General features: G+C 39.2%; 1 protein-coding gene across 1 annotated transcript in view; it reads right to left on the bottom strand.

Moving 5' to 3' along the window:
* Nucleotides 1-16,304, bottom strand: part of RORA (RAR related orphan receptor A) — a 443,992-nt gene that overhangs the window by 289,957 nt on the left and 137,731 nt on the right. The gene's annotated exons all lie outside the window — the stretch shown is intronic.

Here is a 16,304-nt window from a genome sequence, read left to right as displayed (position 1 = left end):
GAGGAACAAGATCAGGACGTAACAGACAAACTGCCTATGTGCCAATATACAAACCCAGCCTCCCAGAGACAGTGGAATTTGTATCTTACAAATACTGATGGCATTTTTCTGGCTTTCTAAGGATGTGAAAGAACATGCCAGAAAGCGGAGGTGGGAGTGGGGAGAAAAGAAGGGAGGAGAGAACTTGCTGCTGCCTTCAAGTTATGCACAACTTCTTCACACAGAATAATCCTGTCTTGACCATGCCTGAACTTCCTTCGTGAAACAACGTCTTATACAGCCTGCCAGAAGCCTCCACCAGGAGCAATCTCTCACCTCCTTCCAGGGCATGTGAAATTAAGTGAACCACTTGAAAAAGTAAAGAATTCTTAAATGGCCTCTTTTCTGAATCAGCTTGAATCTATTTGAACTTATCTTCAAAAAGATCCTGAGATCTCACATAATGGGGAAAATTATATATATGATACAATTTCTCATGGCTCTTTCACAGTCACTAAGAGACAGAGGAAGAAAGACAACTTGGAAGCAAGCTGAGATATAAAGCCTTAGATGAAGTTGCTAATTCTCACCCAGCTTCCTCCCACACATTGTGGTATCTTGACCTTGATTTCATCTCTATCAATGATAACTTCAGTGCAGCAAAGATTTTTCTGATGATCATTTTTCTCAGAGTTTGTGGTGCCGCGGTAGATGTGGGGTATGGTTTCATGCATTAAAAGTCTGAACTGTTAAGCTTAAGATCAAAACTGTCAGTTTTTAATCCTACTTCAACACAGAATTCTGATATTTCTGAAAGTTTTAATTTGAAATGTTCATTGATGCACCTGTGAAGCTCTCAAAATCATCCTTCTTAATAGCGTGAGCTAGGTATTGACCAAGTGGGTTGAAGCAAAATTAACAAACTCCCAGCAGCAGAGCACAGACTCCTGTTTTCACCATACCTCCTGAATCACACACTGAAATGCCAGGCAAGGTTCCTACCCTTCTACACTAGTTCTTCCTCTTTTTATTGCACAACAACTGGAATTGCAACTTACTCTATCTGCTCCTCAGAACTGCTTTTTCAGCTTTCCTTTTTGGAGGAAGAGCTACTACTACAAAAAAAAAAACAAACCAACAAACCCAAAAACAAAACCTGCCCCAAAACATAGCAAGCAACAGAATACAGGAGTTTATGACTCAAGCTGCATTTTCAGTGAGTCAAAAATTTAGCAGCACAGCACACCGCAATGTCAACAACTTACCAACACAGGATGATATGATCAAGGATGGAAATTTTCTTAATGTTCTGTTATCTCTTCCTATCGCTCTTTGAGGAAGGGCTGTTAAGTTGTTATATATAACTGCATTGTTAAATTCTAAGAGAAAGGGAAACATGAGGCCTGTTGATGTGGCCCAGACCTGAGCTTAAAAGGAGGCCCTGGGCCCTTGGGCAGAGGTGCAGGTGGAGGCCCCAGGTGAGGACAGTCAGGGCAATTAGCACACTCGGGGCCCTAACAGGGTCTAAGAAGCACTGGCTGACAACAGAATGCTGGAGGAGACAGAAACACCAGGGATCTGCTTCTGTAGACAGAGTAATGCTGAAGCAGAAACTTCTGCAACATGACATTGAATGTATGCAAGTTGCTACCGTCCTTTTTCCAGAAAGCAGAAACAAAGACTGAAAAAAGCCTTGTGAAAGCATGAAACAACTTCCTTAATACATATAAGGTCCCTTTCTAACTTATTTTGAAATAGTAACATTGCACAGGTATCGAAAATGACTAAGACGTGAGGATTATATTAGTGTGTTGCTCCCCACAGCCTCTGCTTTGGCAAAAAAAAAGGGAAGAAATAGAAATGAAGACTTCTCTTTGATGCACATGGGTATCGGGAATGTGAACGTGTGATTAGACAGTGCCGTACTGTCACGCATCACTCCTGCACTTCTGAGAGCCTGATGTCTGAAGATACACAAATGAGTGCACACTAGCAAAATATATTATTGGTGCCTTCCACCTCATTACTTCTGTGACAGTCCCAGGGCCCCTGCTCAGAACTAGACTGACATATCAAGACACACAGGAACACACAGACCCGTCAGAAACATTTTACAGGGTAGGCCCAGATCCTAGGGATACAAATTGTGGGCAGGTATTGAGGGTGTTGCTCCTCTCCTCAGAGCCATACTTCTATCGGCTACTTAACAGGAGAGACATGCAGCGAGGGAAATGACTCTCCCCACCTACAGAGTAAAAATCTACCTCTAGTGCTTTGGGATGTAATGGCTCTACCTAAATTTCTGAAGTAACCAGTGATTTGGGATTACCAGAGACTAACTTGGGAAAGGACTGATTATTAGAAACCTTTTCAGAAATCTTTCCCATTCCTGAAAATTGTATTATTGGAGGAACTTCTTGAGGGCATCTGGGCTTCGATGACCAAATAAGTTAATGGGAAGAGACAGACAGAGCAACGAAAATGGATAATGCAGGGGTACTCCACTGTAGAAAGAGAAGGGGTTTTTTTAATATGCTCCTGGCAGGTACACTCGGAGCAGGTTCTACTGACAAACCTGCTTTTTCTATTGCAGGCCAGAGATTGCAACACAAAACACTCAAATAGTTCATTTAGCTTTCTGGTTTTTTACAGCTAGCAACACTAACCTGACTAAGCACAACACTTAGCAACATAGTGTAGCCTAAGATGCATTTATTTCTGCAAGTGTGTCTGAAGATAAAACAAAATGACTAATAGCCAGTAAATTGTTTCAATTCCAATATAACAGTAAACCATTTCAAAAAAGGGGAAGTTACCAAATGCTCAAATTTCTGAGTAGGACATCTCCTGCACTCTGTTCTTTCTTGTTCATGCACTGGACTGAATACGCTGCACTTCTACAAGATCCATGGATATAAACAGCAAACTTGAGCAGAGGCAGCATCAGGCAGCCTAGCTGCAACTAGTGCTACTGATCCAGCATATGCAGGTCTGCAAATCCTAGGCAACAGCCAAAGTCCTTCTTTTCTACTTGCACAAAATTTCCAGCGGGAGAAAAGAGACATACTGGGAAAATCTGGACTTATGACAGCTCTAAGATTGTATAAATTCAACCACATAACAGCACTGACAGGCTTTCCACACCATACTGGTTGTCTACATTCCTTCTGTCTTTCCAAGAACCTAGTCCATTTGGTGGTTCAGCATAACAAAAGAGAACTAGGGATGCAAAGAAAAATTTGTCAAAGATTGTACAACAGAAAACCTCTACGGGTTGTTTGGAGAATGATGAAAAGAACTTTAGACTGAATAGCATACGTGTCCTCAATGCATTTAATGTCTGCTCATTTTAAAGAAACATTGTAATTTTGTTTCTCAACTAATATAAGCATTAGCCTTCGCTTTTCTCTCCTCAGCTCTGAGTAGACATTGCTTAACTACAAACTAGTTACGGGCTGGTACAGCAGAGAAAGACAAAATCCCAAATTACCTGAAATATCATTGAGATTAAGTGCAAGATCCAGTTTACCACTGGGATATACCTCAAGTCACACGCACAAGTAGCAAGTGCATTTAAATGTTTGCTTAAGGTCCAACAGCTGTCTACCTTTAGCTTTGAAAAAACTTGTCTTCAGTAATAAAACAGAAAAAAAAAGCTACAGTCCTTTGATAGAGTCCAGGGTTTCTCACAGTTTCTAAAAATTATGGAATGAAGAATCCTGACAGTTAGTTCTTGGTCAACAAAAGGATTTTAACAGTGGTTTGAACTGCTAGTTAGAATCCAAAAATCTCTGGGGCATGAAGAAAAGATGGAAAAAGCTAGAAAAAAAACATAAAAAGTTTTATCCTGCTGTACAAATGGGGCCTCTGAGGCAAGGATAAGCAAAGTGGCTTGCTGCTAGTCACACAAGAGACCTGCATAGATCTAGACACTGAATTTATGCCTTCCAAGTCTCCCTCCCCACAAGTAATCCACAAAACCTCCTAGTGCCCTCTGCCAGCATAAAGTCTGTAGGATGGGATATTCTTATTGAATACCCTGGTAATAAAAAACAAACAAACAAACAGGAATTAATGACATCAAGACTTTCTCTGAAAACCACAGAGCACAAATTTGCAGTTTTCTCAGTCAGCCACATACTTCTAAAAGATAGTCACAGAAGCACCATTTTCTTACCACGTTTTCAATATATATTTTTCCTTTTCTAAATAGGCCATAGGTAGTAGTCAAAGAAACTCATTTGTAAGTAAACCATTAGCAACAGTATGTGGAATGTACATCATCAGTCATTCTGCTACATGCTACTCTAATACAATAGATATGACTTACAATGGCTCAACACATATGGGTGCTTTCTACTGTTTCAAAACGTTAGCAGACCTAGCTGCTGTCCAAAACCAGCAGATTTTGGAGTTTTTTTACACATCAGTTTTAAATTAGAATAGTCTGCCATTGGAGGAGTCACACAAACAAGAGGGAGCATACATCCTTCAAGATTTGTCCGACTTCATAATGGGAAAATAATACTAAAACCAGAAAATCGCCACTGCTGTAGTTACTACTAAAAAACTAGCCATGAGCCTGTTACTGAGAGATATAGTGACCAAAGGCTCTCATAACATAGCCAGACCATCTCGTCAGCGGTTTTGGCCTACTCATTGAAATGCCGTATTTGTGAATTGTGCGTAGGTGTTTGTGCACACAGGTTTTAATGGAACAAGTGGCTGAGCCATGCGGTAGTCCTTGCTGCAAAGTATCCTGAAGCTCAGTTAGCATGAAAAATGCCATGGAAAATGAATGTTTATTGTCTTGCACTGCATCCACTTTCTTCTTTATTGCCACAAATTGGGAATGGCACCGATACCATATTAAAAACTCCAGATGTAGGTGGCATGACATATTCAGGGCTTACCTATGCTTATCATATGATGGGGCAAGAAGAGAGGAAGTAAGAGAAAAATAACTTTAAAAATTAATTCTAGAAGTATAAATGGCATAGGCAATTTATCAGCCACTTCTTTCTGGGAAGTTATTTCTACTAGTCATTAAGGTCTCGATACACAGCACAGAAGTATCATCAACCTTACCAAAGCTGGGCTATCAGCTAGGGCAAAGCAACAGCGGCCCTGCCTTGAAGCAGGGGAACATGTCCTACAGTACGTCTCTATGCAGAGTCCTCATAGTTTGTCCCTGCCTTTGGTTATCATCATTTCTTTGTTAGCTTTTTTGAGAGGAAAAGGTGGGTTTTTCACAACAAATGTAAAAGTACTTTCAAATTTCTCAAATTATCTGAAAACTGCACCTTTAAGCAACATCTAAATATGCTTCAAAAGAATTAATATCTGTAAAGCAAATTAGGCCCAAAGTGATAAAAATGGGCATCAAAAACCCATACCTAAAATAATGCATTTTGAAAGCATGCTGGGAAGAAGCAAAACCAAAGCGGAGACAAATGACAGAAACTGAGATCACAAATTTGTTTTACAAAGTCATAATAAGAAAGGGAGACAAGAGAGAGGGAAAAGCCTGGTGCATCCAGGGAGGGAAGAAGGGGTGAGTGGAAACAGCTGGAATTGTTCAGCTGTGTCAACATTCGGCTGTTTCGCAGATTGACTAGCAAAGTGTCATCTGAAACCAATTACATTCCCAAAACCCCATGGACCCAGTTCATAACATTGATTAATCCACATTGTGAAAACGTCCCCAAGCAAAACTAGAACAGCTGTCAGCCCTTGGAGCACAGAAATAGCATTTGATTTAAAAAAAAAAAAACCAAAAACCACAAACCCAAAACTACCACCATGCACATTCTTTAATACCATCTTTGTAATTTACAAAAGATCATATACCTGTTTCTACTGATTAAGAGCAAAAAAGATCTCCGCTTCTTCCTACCCACATTGCTTTTCCTGCATTGCCATGGCTGGTGATAGAAAAGGTTGTCAGCATTAGACACAGGCCAGTACTAATCCCCACAGACAAAGCACCTGCCTAAGAACTAACACACTCCTGAAGGTGCCTTTTCCTCTTCTTTGCAGATCTTGGGGACCACAATCTACTTTCTGAAGGATGGAAACTTCCTGTCCCCACTCCAAGTGCCCTGAAAGTATTCTCTTTAGGCAGACTAGTCATGCAGAAATCATCAACTGTACTTCCAAGACTCCCGACACTACCTGACTGTAAATCAGCTGCTCCACTCAAGCAAGGCATGGGTCAGCTCTGAGCACCTCCCCACACAGCACTCCTTTTCACAGCTCTTCCTGCTCAGTTCCAACACTGATGAAGTGCCTGCTATAGGAAGATCTTGTACTTGACGAGGCACTTCACTGCTGCCATCTCCACGGTCCCAAGGACGTTGCTTGCTACTAGGCACTTCACAGCGCAACCACGTCCTGGTCAAATCCCCACTCTATCTGAGCAGCACCAACCTGAACCAGTGTACTCCCGTTCAGAGCTCCTTATTGGCCCTGAAGACATAATTTATCTGTCACATTTCCCAAGAGAGTATCAGACAGATGTATTCTGACAGGCTATAAAATATTTCCGAGCTAACCAAAATCACTGCAAGAATATTGTAACAAATAGGAATGGAAGCACGCATAAGTGAAATCAGAAGAAACAAAGAGGGAATGGGAAGATTTTCAGTTTTCACAACTGTCAGTTAAAGGCTGCAGGAAAAAGAAGCTATTTTTTGCTTGCATGTTAATCAAATCACTTCATTAAAGAAGGTATTTTTATGTGGAGCTCAATGTATTTTTTTTCAGATGTATATATTAATTTTATCACCTATTCTAAAATAAAGTTTAGAGGAGCAGCAAGGCTCCACCAGCTAGTATCAAAGATCAAGAGACCTTGCACTTCAACCTGCAATATTCTTCCTGCAATTCTATCAGTAAAAATTGCTGTCACTGTGTAACATCAAGAGAAATTCTGTGCTGCGTTCATATTTTTATTTCCCAACTTCAGAGCAAGGAATTGTCAGACTGACAAGGTAAGTACCAGAGCATAAGTCCACAGAAACGAAAGTGTTCAAATCATATTGCTATTGTACGATTCCAAGACATTGGTGAAATGACAATTACACGTACCAAGTATTCATTGGAAGAGGAACTCATTCATCATGCATCTTTTGAAAGAGTTCATGGATTCAAATACAGATACACAAGAGATCTTTAGCATTACTGCACAGCCTGTACCAGAACTTAAATGAATAAAGTCAGTATCACTGGACTTAACACACTCCTTATTCTGTACCACAGAGAAATACTTCCCAGCTTTAGAGAAGCTGTTTGGGAGGGCAAAGTATAACATTATCAGAGTTAGAATATCTTTCAGCTTATCCCTTCCTTCACTCAGTCCTCTTACTTTTTCATTTTTAAGGACTTGTCACAGATCAAAAAACCCACATTGTTTAAACTTCAGTATTTCATTTCAGTTTCACAATCAAATACACAAGATACAAACCAAAATGCAGCACACACAATCAACTATATAAATTCATTACTCAGAAAAGAAGTTATGCCAGAATGGTTATTTATTTGGGGACAATGGTATACTGTTGAAAGAATTTATATTCAGCAAGGTACATACATTGCCAAATTCAAGAGAGTGAATTTCCCTTTGACTCTTTACAAAATACTCCAGTAATATTAGTTACCACCACTGCATACAATGCAAAAGCTATCACCATCTGGTATGTGCTTCCAAGCCCCAACCAGGATCCAATATGGTGGGTGCTGTATAAACAGAGTAACATCTAATCATTAGGCTCCCTATTTTGCAGGGTACCAGGATGCATCAACTCAATGGAGCATTATTCAAGTCTATAAAATGGTGTAGTATTTACATGTGTGCTTAGTCTTAAGTATATGCCAGTAATAAGTTACACTGCATTAAAAAAACACAAAAGAAAAATACTACTTCACCCATATGGAATTCTGTGAAGACACTTACAAGCTGTTCTTGTTTCCCATAAATGTTAGAAATAAAAAAGTCACTGGATCTAATATTTCATATTCTGCAACAGAAAAGAAATAAACAGCGGCATTAAATACAAACCAGAAAATCGTAAGACCACAGCAAACCCAAATTCAGATGGATGGTCCACATACAGTAGCCAGGCTTTTTAGAGTGGCCAATATCTGATCTTCAAAGAACAAAAGAATTCAAGAGCTACTAGGTACTGGATTCTGTGCTGTTGAACATGCAGGCACCGAGTGATATTTTCTGACCACTGAGACTTATTATAATTTTCTCATGAAAAAAATGAATGACTCATAACAGTTGTCTTCAAGTACGTAGAGTTGAAAGTCAAAATTACTTCCACCTTATCAAAATCCAGCATGAGAAAGTGAAATTATTTCCCAAGTAATTCTTACAACACCAATGGCTGGATTCACACAGGTTGCTAACAGTAGCTAACAGACTGGGAGAATAATACGTAAGGTATTCTTAAGATTATAATGAGAAAAATTTGTACAAAGACTTGTAGAATTAGGGCAAAGTACAAAGAGTTATTCAAGCTGTATCACTAGCAGACATCCATCAATTCATAGAATTTAAAGTCAAAAAAAGACAAGTGGGATGATCTATTCTTGCATATCCTAAGATGTGTGTATCGTAGGTCACTGCATTTCACATCATTAACCCCTGCACTGAGCCCCAGAAATAGTATCTGATTAAAACTTTTCTTACAGAAAAGCATCCAAGCTGAATCTGAAGACTTCAGGAAATGGTGCAGCAGCTGTTCCTCCTAGTAATCCATTCCAATGTTTAACCACATTCAGTGTTGAGCATTTTTACCTACTCTCCAATTTGATTTCATCTGCTCCAGCATTCCAGCCGCTGGTTCCCATTTTGCCTCTCTCCATTCAATTAAAGAGAGTCCTTTAGTACCCAGTATTTTCATTCTCTGAAGACTCTTAAATGCTGTTATCCTACAGATGCCCAGTTTTCTCACTGATAAGTTTAAGAGATGATGCTCCAAGTGGTTGAACACCAACCATTTTCTCCTACCCCAAATATTTTGTGGTGACTTTCTCAACCTTACCCAATACTTCAACGTCCCTCCTAAAAAATGGTTCTTAGAATGACAGGAATTAGTCTAATATTTGTCTTGCCAACATACACAGACATATAAGCAAGCAAAACTTCTCTCCCATCTCTCATTCCCATCTACAGAAACAAGTATTGCATCACAGTTCTCTTCCATTAGAAGCCTGTGCTCAGCCGTTACCTGGGAGGACCATCTCTGCTTTGCATGACATAGTCTTCTCCCACTGAAACATTTATTTTTCTTAGGCGAGTTGATTTACACAGGCCCTCTGCTTAAACAGGCAAAACAATTCAGAGCTTTCTGTGTAAAGCGTCTACTACTTTTTTATCTCTTATTCTGCCACTCTTTGTGCTACTTGGAAATAAAGCATCAGTGATTCAGACAGATTCTTCCAAGTAATTGACAGAAATATTGAATAGTGTTGAAACTAGTCCTGATCCTTGTTGAATGCCTGTACCAGCTCACACTGATTCTCCATGAACATGTGAGATAAGGCAGTTAACCAGAGCTGCATTTAGCGCAGACTGCTGCAACTAAGGCAGAACTCGCAGGAAGAAGCAAGAAGGAACTTCAAATTAAATCCTGGTGAACAATGTGCATTGAACCCCACACTGTGACTGTATGAAGAACTCTGTCATAAACAGCAGCTGCAAATGAGTTTAAAGTTCAGAAGTTCTCAAACCCAAGAATCACATCTGTAATGTAAAGGTGAAGATGTGCTGATGGAAAATAGTAGTTAAGACAATCAGGAATTCCTAGCACTGTCACTAAGAGTCTTTTTCATTCCAAGTTTTCTGAAGAAAATACAGATCATCACCACAGATTGGTTATCTTGAAGGGTCAAGTGTTGAAGAGGAGGTATGAAATGGGTGACTAAAATAAGCAAAGGAGAACAACAGAAGGAATGTCTTCCCAAAGAGAGTAATGACCATATATAGCATGCCTTTTTTTATATATAGTTGATGTGTTTGATGTCTGAGGACCTTTCATCAACTCTGTCATCAAGTGGTATTTCCCAAATGGAGGACTGGTGTTCTGCAAGTGCCAGCAGTTAGTTATTTGGGCTTTTGAAAGCACGACTGCTCTATTTATCCTTACATGGACCATTACACCAAAGAGCATTTTGTAAAATTTGCTACTGACAGCAGGAAATCCGGCCAGTAACACAGACACTCACGTGACTATCTCATTACCTCTCTGTAGGTGCTTAGAACAGCAAGAGCTTCCCATGCAGATCACCCATCCAGAACCGGGGAACTTGTGACAACTCCCTGAGCTGACAGATCCTGTGAGGTTTCCCCAGGCACAACAGTCACTGGGCTGAGTTACTGTGTTTGAACATCTTTGTAAAAATAAATATGGATTAATACCTGCATGTTTACAATACATACCTTTAAAGATCAAGCCTGTGGGCACATTTTTAATATCTTTCAGGGTAGTACCTGGAAAGATCTGCAACTATAACCAACAACAACATAATATAGAAGTAATAATACTGAAAAGAAAGCTATTGGGTGACATGACAGTTCTTCGGATGGCCTAATCGACAAGCGAGCCTTGGACAGAAACACAGCAGAGCTTATAATATCTAGATATATCAGAAAAATAAATCATTTTTGATTCAGTGAAAGTATAGATACAGTGAAAGAGTGAATCTAAATAAAGGTCCTTCCTTTCTCATTCTAGAAAATCATCTTCTGCTTCCTTTTACTACCTGCTGACAAAAAAAAAAACAAACCACACAGAGGCATATTGTATAAGATATTAGGGAATACAGCTTTTCATTTTTAATCATCCCCTAAGAACAAAAATAGGGAGACATGGATAATTACTATTATGAAGGCTTAAACTAGGAAACATACTGAAGTTAACATGATACAGTTGTTACCAGCCCATGGGTATCTGTCTACTTCTTCCACACCTCAGGCACTGGATTCGCTGAGTCCCGGCAATTCTCGGAAGGGACAGCAAAGGAACAGCTCTCTAAAGCTGAGCTCCCACTGTGGTTAAACTGATCTGATTTTATGCCTCCTCAGTCTCTGCATTGGGACACAGTGGACTGGATCAGAGCAAAGGCAAAACATGTCAATAAAGCTTCCCTCTCTCCAAATTTATGCTTAGTCACTGCTAAATTTGGCACTGAAATCACCTAAACAAAATGGTCTGCAAATAGCAAACAAATTCATTTTTTTTAATACTCTACAAAAGGGTCTAGAGATTAGCAATTTGCAAACAGAGAAAACTGCCAAGAAAAAGTCATCAACACCTTTAATTGCTTTTTTTTCCCCTTTCAATGTTTAGGAACAATTATGTACTAATTTAATACAAGATTCAGATGCAGAAGCTATCTAGTATTTAATGTAATCAGTTTGGATTTAACACTGCAAGAACTTTATTTTCTTTTCTCTGCACAAAGCTATGGCTGCCCTGTCTGCATCTTATCCAGCCTCAAAGCATCCACAAATACGCTGATACAAACCTGGATGCAGTAACAGCAGAGAGCAAAATGTGCTCTCAGTTCAATGACCCAGCATACGCGCTGCACAGACTAAAGCTAGAGGGAGACTATTGCTCCCTCACCTTCTGTAGTAGGACGTATAATTGCATAAATAGGGGTTTGAAGTTTTGAAGGAAGGACCTTTGGATCCAGGATTCCTCACTTCCCATGCCTTCCTCCAGCACTGGCCCTGCTAGCTCATTTTTAAGTGACCTATTGCTATTTTTTTCCCAGACACACGCTCTCTAGGTGCCTTTGCTACTATTTCTTTTTCATCTTTTCACATCACTAATTTTATGAACACTCAACCAACCCCAAAGTGCTAAGTCTGAAATCTAAAGTGCCAAGTAACTATTTGAGTAGAGCAGGATCTGTTTGCTGAGCTTTCCAACCTGGTCAGCTTTCTGGGTTACATTTCAGTATGAACTAGCCTTGGTACAGAAACAGGTTTTCCAGTGTACATGCTAATAAAGTGACAAAAACCAGAATCCACTTAAGGACTTCCCCCTAGATTACACAACGGGTAGAAAAATATCTGTCATTGGAGCTTACATTTTAACTGTACAAGAAAACAACCATGCCATTGATTTATCTATTTTTTCTCTAGATGTGATTTGATATCATTTTACAGATTGCCATTGTTTATTAACACTTTCATATCAAGACTTTTAATTTCTCTAGACTAAAAAACACATTTTAAGATATACTTAGACAAAAAAAGCCAATGTGAAGGAGTCTGTCTGCATTTGTATGTTGCTGAAATGCATCATCATACGCACCAAAGACTTTGTCCCACAACATAAGCCTCTGCAAGACGGAAATGTTTTCTGGAAATTGGGAATATTATCCTGAAGGTTTCTAGAAGCTATTAAAGTTAGATACATAAAATAAAATGGAACAGTGATGCTTAATCCTAGAAATGTTGAAAGGAAATTTTTATTTAAAAGAAAATACTTTGGTGACAGCATGATCTGAAATAAGTCAGCAAATAACAGAAGTTATGTTCCGGTCTTTTACAAAAAAATTATACCATGCTCCTATTGTTGTAAAAAGAGTACTTTCCACAGAACTCGTACATTTTATTTTAAATCCTTGAAGCTTGTAAGTTCCTGAAGAAGACATGATTGTCTTGTTATTGTCAACACGCCCACCCACCCAATCAACCTTCAAAACATCAAAATTCACTTTACTCCCACTATCCCCTTGATGTAAATTATTCTCCTATTAATAATTCTCTTTTGTTATAATCATGCTTTCCTATCTTGCATGAATTGCTCTCATCCTAATATGACCGAGTTTGATCTTACTTTTTTTTGGGGGGGGGGGGAACCCCAACACAACCCAAAACATCCTCATTGGAAAAAATATAGACGTTTGAGGCAAACTCCTCATCCCCCTCCAATCACGGGAAAAACGCTCGCTGTTTGTGGTGAATTTCATCCTTTCATCTACACGATTTAAAAGCATCCCTGTAATACAACTGGATATACGATGTTGGAGAAACTGGCCATTGTTAACAGGTATATGCCAACTCACTTCATACTCGTGCATCCTATGTGGAAGTGAGTATCATACTCATGCATTCTATCTGGAAGTCAGTAAAGACTTGCTTTGCTCCAGAACACATCTCCCTCTCCAGGTCATGACTATTCTGAGCATCCCTAAGGATATCATTCCTTGGAATAGCCTGATAAGTCACATTACAAAAAAGTAAACATACACTGTATGCCTTCCTGGCAAACAGGACTGAGACAGTCACCAATATTTGTTCGCTAATCCTACATTGTGTCACCAAGGCAAAGCAAATTTGTTCCATCTCTGAATTATTCTTTTCATCCTCACTTAAATGGGTAGCTTTATGCTGTTAAGCTGTTATACCACTAAAGGAACAGTAAAGGTATCATGAGAGTTAGCCTGTATATATTACCTGCTGCAAACATTATGTTCAATACATGAAGAATGGACTTTTTGGCAGAAGAATCAAGGACGCTTCCAAAGCCAGATCGCTATAGCAGAAGGCATGAGTTCTGCAGTAGGATATAGGCTTCCTAGTTTTGCAGTGAATTTCCTTGATTGTACTCAATCCTTTCAATGGTTTTCCAGTTTCATGGAAATATTGCTAAAGCAACCCATCTTTCTAAAACTTACACTATCCGTTCAGCTTCTGGTAGTATGGTGGTCAGAGGTATCACTTACGGCACTAGTTTCAACTCCATCAAATCACATGGAAGCCCCAAAGGTGGAGGGAAAAATCTATGGGCTTGACACAGCACAAAAGTTTCTGGCTAGTGTTAAACTGAAGTCAGATTAGACAATTATAAAGGTCCCTTCCAGTTCCTTCTGAATCTATTAGAGATGCAAGTAGTGCAAAATAGAGCCGTTTGTGTTTGCACCGTTTGTTTTCTGCCATTAGTTTTAACAATCTGTTTATGGGACTGGTTTTGGTTTGGTTTTTTTTTTTTCCCCCTCCTTCCTGGCTAGCTGAATTCTCCCCAAGCATCTCTGAATTTGCAGCAGCAATTCCCAGTGATTGCTCTGACATGATAATAGTGGTGTACCTGCAGCTCCCAGCTGCAAAATCCAGCCAGTGATTCTCTGAGGCTCCTGTACAGTCTGGAGTATTTGGGTTTGTTTGTTTGTTTCCTTATTCTTTTCCTTTTATTATTAAAGATTTTCTTTAAAATTTCCCTTTGTTATTGTTAAAGACACTTTGTTACCCGGGAGTTCATTCAAATTGTCAAGCAGAAAAGGAATCTAAAAGGCAGAGGCAGCAAATGAATTGTCCCTTTCCCTGCTTCTCCGTCTTCCTACACGCTTTTAGCACAGACTTTTTTCATCAAACATATATACTGATGTATAATAGGTGCCAGAATCAAATCTCTCTTGTGCCCGGACAGGCACTGGATTATAGAAAGTGTCCCTGTAGCAGTTGGTGAGTTGGGCAAAGTGGTTTTTCATATCATCAGTGCAATATACTGTGCTGACTTTCCTAATAACAACAACAGGAATTTTCAATTTTAGTCTATGATCAGATTTCAGCTCTTCTACGGCACTGATTTCTATGGGGTAACAACAATAGCTAGCAAACACATTTGCAAACTTGCGTTGTATGTGAAAATCCAAAAGACACAGGCAAATTAATGAGTACTGGCTGGGAGATATGTTACTGTCTTTTGGCAATGAACACAAAGATGAATTATTTTAGCTTGGTTTTGAAAAACAGCACAGGTCAAGCAATAGAACCGGGTGACAGAGAGCTGCAAGCACATACAATAGCAAGGAGCCGCTTTTAGCTGAAATTGAAAAGTGTTTCCTACAAACTCTGTCCAGCACAGCAGAAGAACAACTCCGCCCCCCCCCCTTTTCTTTGGGGGGGTGGGGGTGGTGGGGTTGTGGTGTAGATGTGGTGAAATTTATATGCTGTTCAGCAACCTTTTTGTATTATACAGTTAAGACTTTTAAAATATGGTATTTTCCTCCTCCACAAAGTCCCAAAGTCTTCAGTTTAAAAAATACATGTATGTAAGTTCTGATAATACTTGTACAACGTAAAGTGATGCTGTCAAAAATGAAGTAGCATTGTACTTCAGACAGTCCTTCACACCTAAAACCACTCCTTGTTGCTGTAAACATGTATGTACACTTCAAGAAACCCCATATATGCAGATTTCCTTATGCTGTTACATTGAGGAATATTAGCAAGGCTTTGATCCACACGCTTAGAACTGGGTTCTGTGCTGTTCATTAATGCTTTTACACCTAATATTCATGTTTTATTACTTTTATAATATGCTTAGAAACAAAGTCAGGAAAATATCCCTGCCTTAGAATAGTGCAGTGTAGACTGCCCGGGGCGGGGGGGGGGGGGGAAGGTAGAAAGTTCTCCCAGAGAAGGGGTGTGTGCCTCGCTCTCATAAAACAAGTTTAAATCACTTAAAAGCAGTTACAGAAAGTACTCACATAGGTATGTATTCTCCTACTGGTGGAGTTAACTCAGGGGTACATAGTTGAAGAACAAAGCTATGCATTAGCTATTTATACACTTACGCAATCAATACTGAAATAAACACACGTATAATTACGTAATTATCACATTAGGAAGTCCATAATGAATGATTTAATCAAGTAAAAAAAGAATATCATAAATACGGCCAAATGATAATGAAACTGCACTACATGAATAAATCTTACTGAGAAAAGGCAAGTAACTGGTAGGGGACAACTAGTTTACACATCAAGATGTATCACAACTATATTATTTAAGAATCTTGAGGATATTCCTGTACTTCAGAGAATGAAAACAAATAAAAAACAAATGCATTGACACCAAAACTTGAAATAAGTAATGTTTACTGCAGATTAATGTTAGAGATCAGAGACAAAGATCACTGTCTGCTCATAAAGACAGACATATGATAAGAAAGATATCAGATTTTTGAGAGAGATCTTTTCTGCTCTGAGGATTCACTTCACAATTCTATATTTGTTAACTGTTCCATTCGTTTTGTTTGCTCGGGCCTGGTTACCATCATCCTCAAGATTTTCAAACTGTGTCTACGCAGCTCAAAAATGAATAATTTATTAAATCCCCTGTATTTGCATCTGGAGACTTTACTTAGGGCTATATCTAGCTGGCATTCCAAAGGCTGAACAAAGCAGACTTGCCTATGATGCAAAGCACTACATGAACAGTTGCAATATGCTAGGGTGTGGGCATCGACAGAGGCCATCACTGTCCTTGTTCCAAAACAGTCATACAAAAGGGCTGTCAA

The sequence above is a fragment of the Gymnogyps californianus genome, chromosome 11 (genome assembly GCF_018139145.2).
Source record: "Gymnogyps californianus isolate 813 chromosome 11, ASM1813914v2, whole genome shotgun sequence".
Classification (NCBI taxonomy): Eukaryota; Metazoa; Chordata; class Aves; order Accipitriformes; family Cathartidae; genus Gymnogyps; species Gymnogyps californianus.
The sequence above is the reverse complement of the archived record's forward strand: the minus strand, read 5'-3'. Positions and strand labels throughout refer to the sequence as shown.